Below are 4703 nucleotides of genomic sequence, written 5' to 3'. Positions count from 1 at the left end.
AAAAGGACTCTTGTTTTACCAATTTAGTACCCAGTTCAATAGCCAAGTGAAAGATTTTGCTTAATTTTAACTTGGCCTTGGCCATTTTGGCACTTTGAGCATATCATGGAAGAGGATTTACAATTTGTTGGGGGAGGTGGTCTGTATTTTTTAATCCTTTTCCCCTCTGAGTTTCTAAGTGAAGTGAAGTGAAAGTCATTCAGTCCTACTCTTTGCGATCCCATGGACTATACAGTCCCTGGAATTCTCTAGGCCAGAATACTGGAGTGGGTAGCCTTTCCCTTCTCCAGGGGATCTTCCCAACCCAGGGATCGAACCCAGGTCGTCTGAGCCACCAGGGAAACCCAAGAATACTGGAGTGGGTAGCCTATCCCTTCTCCAGCAGATCTTCCTGACCCAGGAATGGAACCAGGGTCTCCTGCATTGCAGGCGGATTCTTTACCAACTGAGCTATCAGGGAAGCCTGTCTTGAGTTTCTGCTGCTGCTGCTAAGTCACTTCAGTGGTGTCCGACTCTGTGCGACCCCATAGACGGCAGCCCACCAGGCTCCCCCGTCCCTGGGATTCTCCAGGCAAGAACACTGGAGTGGGTTGCCATTTCCTTCTCCAATGCATGAAAGTGAAAAGTGAAAGCGAACTCGCTCAGTCGTGTCCGACTCCTAGTGACCCCATGGACTGCAGCCTACCAGCCTCCTCCGTCCATGGGATTTGCCAGGCAAGAGTACATTTGAATCAGTTCTAATGAGATGGATGAAACTGGAACCTATTATACAGAGTGAAGTAAGCCAGAAAGAAAAACACCAATACAGTATACTAACGCATATATATGGAATTTAGAAAGATGGTAACAATAACCCTGTGTACGAGACAGCAAAAGAGACACTGATGTATATATCAGTCTTATGGACTCTGTGGGAGAGGGAGAGGGTGGGGAGATTTGGGAGAATAGCATTGAAACATGTATAATATCATGTATGAAATGAGTCGCCAGTCCAGGTTCGATACACGATACTGGATGCTTGGGGCTGGTGCACTGGGACGACCCAGAGGGAGAGTATGGGGAGGGAGGAGGGAGGAGGGTTCAGGATGGGGAACACGGGTATACCTGTGGCGGATTCATTTCGATATTTGGCAAAACTAATACAATATTGTAAAGTTTAAAAATAAAAAAAAAGAGTACTGGAGTGGGTTGCCTCTAGGACAATTCTAAAAATCGTGGCCTTTTCTTGGTGTACTTCAAAATAGTACCATAAGGTGGAGCTCTTCCCTTACTCTAGAATTCCGAATGGCTTGACTAAGACTTGACTATATAGAGAGTAATGAAAGCCGCTTAAAATTATGGTCTTGGTACACTAAAAGTACTCTTGTATTTTAAAAGAATAACATTATAAAAAGTTCAAACTTTAACTATCTCACAATAGACAAGTACTTGCTTCTAGAAAAATCAAAACATCCATTTGAAGATTTTAGATTCAAATCAGAGACATGAGAAATTCTAAAATATTAGGCAATCTAAAATGAAATGCGTAATATAAAGCACTTTACATAGTGAATGCCTAATGTATGTGTGTGTGTTACACATCTCAATCTCCTAAAGACTGTTAAAAGGTCTCAAATTGATGTCTGAATGTGCTTGCTCTTGTGAGGACTGGGTAAATCCAGGTCAGTTGTCTGAAGTCATTTGCTTTCATATTGCAGGTGTCTATCCCGGGTGTCTAGCATGGCTGTAGGCCTTCAGTGCTGATGAGGATGATGGATCCACCTATATACCTTGTGACCAGCACATGGTGAGAGATAGAATGCCAAATATTCTCACCCTGTTTATGACAAAAGTTCTGGATACTCATTCAGGTTCAAGCAAACCAAATCTAATCACAGGGAACATCAGAGGCTGGTACAACTTGGACGGATGGGGTTCCTCAGGGCTTAATCAGGAAATCTTAGTTCAGTCAGAAGAGGGTATCAACTGGATAGTGGCATTGTGAATAATTTTTTTGTATATATGCCAGTGCAGGAGATGCAAGAGACCTGGGTTCAGTCCCTGGGTTGGGGAGATCCCATGGAGGAGGTAATGGCAACCCACTCCACTATTCTTGCTTAGGAAGTCCAATGGACAGACGAGCCTGGCATGCTACAGTACATGGGATCGCAAAGAGTCAGGCACAACTGAGGACACACACAGTCGGTTTGTCATTGCTTGCCTTCCAAGGAGCAAGCGTCTTTTAATTTTATGATGGCAGTCACCATCCACAGTGATTTCGGAGTCCAGGGAAATAAAGTCTGTCACTGCTTCCACTTTTTCCGCTTCTATTTGTCATGAAATGATGGGACCAGATGTTGTGATCTTGGATTTTTTAATGTTGAGTTTCAACCAGCATTATTGTCACTCTCCTCTTTCACCCTCATCAAGAAGTTCTTTAGTTCCATATGTATATATTCTGATATGAATTGAAAATCTTTTATAAAATTGGCAGATATTTTAGAAAAATTCTTGGTGTTGACGCCCGAGAATCGGAGACAGTCTCAGCTGCGGGGTCGCAGCTCTTCCAGCCACCTGACAATGTCGTCTCACTTAGTAGAACAGCTGCCGCCCCCGCACAACAACAACAATAACTGTGAGGAAGGTGAACAGTCTTTGCCACCGCCTGCTGGCCTCAACAGTTCCTGGGTGGAGCTGCCCATGAACAGCAGCAATGGCGATGCAAAGAATGGGGGGCTGGAGCTGTACCCTCCTCATCCTCCATCCACAATGGAGACATGAAGATTCTTTTGGATGCACAGAATGAATCCAGACAGAGCAGTTCAAGAGGCAGTTCTCACTGTGACAGCCCTTCCCCACAAGAAGATGGGCAGATCATGCTTGATGTGGAAATGCACACCAGCAAGGACCATAGCTCTCAGTCAGAAGAAGTTGCAGAAGGAGAGAAAGAGGTGGATGCTCTGAAGAAAAGTGTAGACTGGGTGTCCGATTAGTCCAATAGACCTGAAAATATTCCACCCAAGGAGTTGCACTTCAGGCACCCTAAATGTTCTGTTTCCTTAAGCATGAGAAAAAGTGAAGCCATGAAGAAAGGGGGGATCTTCTCCTCAGAGTTTCTTAAGGTGTTCATTCCATCTCTCTTCCTCTCCCATGTTTTGGCTTTGGGGCTAGGTATCTACATTGCAAAATGACTAAGCATGCCTTCTGCCAGCACCTACTGAGGGAAGAGAAGAGCCCCTGGGCCAGCATGAGACTTGTGAAGTGGTGTCTTGTCACAGTAGTTTATTTGAACTTGAGACCATTGTAAGCATGTCCCAATCTCCTCCCTCTTTTTACATATCCAAGTTCCAGTAACTCTCAAATTCAGTATTTTATTCCCACTCTGTTGAGGCTTTTTACTAACCTCCTTGCCTTTTTGGCCTGTAAAACACTTCTGCTGCTTCTACTGCTGCTAAGTCGCTTCAGTCGTGTCCGACCCTGTGCGACCCCGTAGACAGCAGCCCACCAGGCTCCCCCATCCCTGGGATTCTCTAGGCAAGAATACTGGAGTGGGTTGCCATTTCCTTCTGCAGTGCATGAAAGTGAAAAGTGAAAGTGAAGTCGCTCAGTCATGCCCGACTCTTCACGACCCCATGGACTGCAGCCTACCAGGCTCCTCCATCCATGGGATTTTCTAGGCAAGAGTACTGGAGTGGGGTGCCATTGCCTTCTCCATAAAACACTTCAGAATTTCCTAATAAGAGTTTACTGGTGTTTAGAAATTTGGAAGGGCTTCTTTACCGCAAACGCCACCAGCAGATTTAACTTTGTCAAGAATGCCGTTGTCTCCTCTCAGTACCACCAGACCTAGACCTGCACCATTCATGGTATAAATCTTACTCTTTCAAGATAACTCCCACCTGTCTCTTCCAATGAGACCAGGTTGCAAATGATAAGAAAGCTACATGTTGTTTTGTTTTTCAAGACAAAGGGACACTTGAATTTATAGTTATGAAAAGAGAAAACAAAAACAAATAAAACAAAGTAGGACACAAGGAAAAAAAATATCCTGGGCAATAAAAAGTTATTTTAAACCAAAAAAAGAAAATGAAAAATTCTTAAAAATGAATATATAGTATTTTCGTAATCAAAATAAAGTAACCCAATCTCATTCTGGAAGAATGAACAAACAAAATAAACAAAGGTGAAAACTAGATGATATCCAAAGCTCTGGTCTTGGAGGGGAGCCCATAGTATCACCAAAACTAAAATATGGGCTAAATATGGGTGTTAACACTGGGGTATGGAGCCAAGAGTCCAGGTTCTACGTGATGAGAACAAACATAAGTTGATTTGACAACAACGCATATAGTGGTGGTGAGTGATTCTGAATAAGTGCTTAGAGAGAAAGGAATCCACCCCTTCAGGATGAGCACAGCCAAGCCTTCCCAAGATTATCTGGGTGCCTGACAAGTTCTGTGGTGTGCGTGAGGTGGGAGACAAGCTCCATGACTTGGGTCCTGGTCCATTGCCTCTGAATTGTGGTTGGGAGGCCAGTAGAGTTAGCCTTCTGTGTGTGCGGTTTATTCATCCTAACTGTGTATTGAAAATGTTTGGGGGGAAAAAATTCCAGAAAGTTCCAAAAAGCAAAATTTGAATTTACCATGCACTGGCAACTATTTACATAGCATTGACATTATATTATATATTATATTTAATCTAGAGATGATTTAAAGCATACAGGA

At 43.5% G+C, this 4703-nt stretch overlaps 1 pseudogene; it reads left to right on the top strand.

The window, feature by feature from the left end:
* The first annotated feature begins 1605 nt into the window (after nucleotides 1-1605).
* LOC782139 (BCL2/adenovirus E1B 19 kDa protein-interacting protein 3-like) lies at nucleotides 1606-3614 on the top strand (annotated as a pseudogene).
* Nucleotides 3615-4703: the final 1089 nt, after the last annotated feature.

The sequence above is a fragment of the Bos taurus genome, chromosome X (genome assembly GCF_002263795.3).
Source record: "Bos taurus isolate L1 Dominette 01449 registration number 42190680 breed Hereford chromosome X, ARS-UCD2.0, whole genome shotgun sequence".
Taxonomy (NCBI): Eukaryota; Metazoa; Chordata; class Mammalia; order Artiodactyla; family Bovidae; genus Bos; species Bos taurus.
The sequence above is the reverse complement of the archived record's forward strand: the minus strand, read 5'-3'. Positions and strand labels throughout refer to the sequence as shown.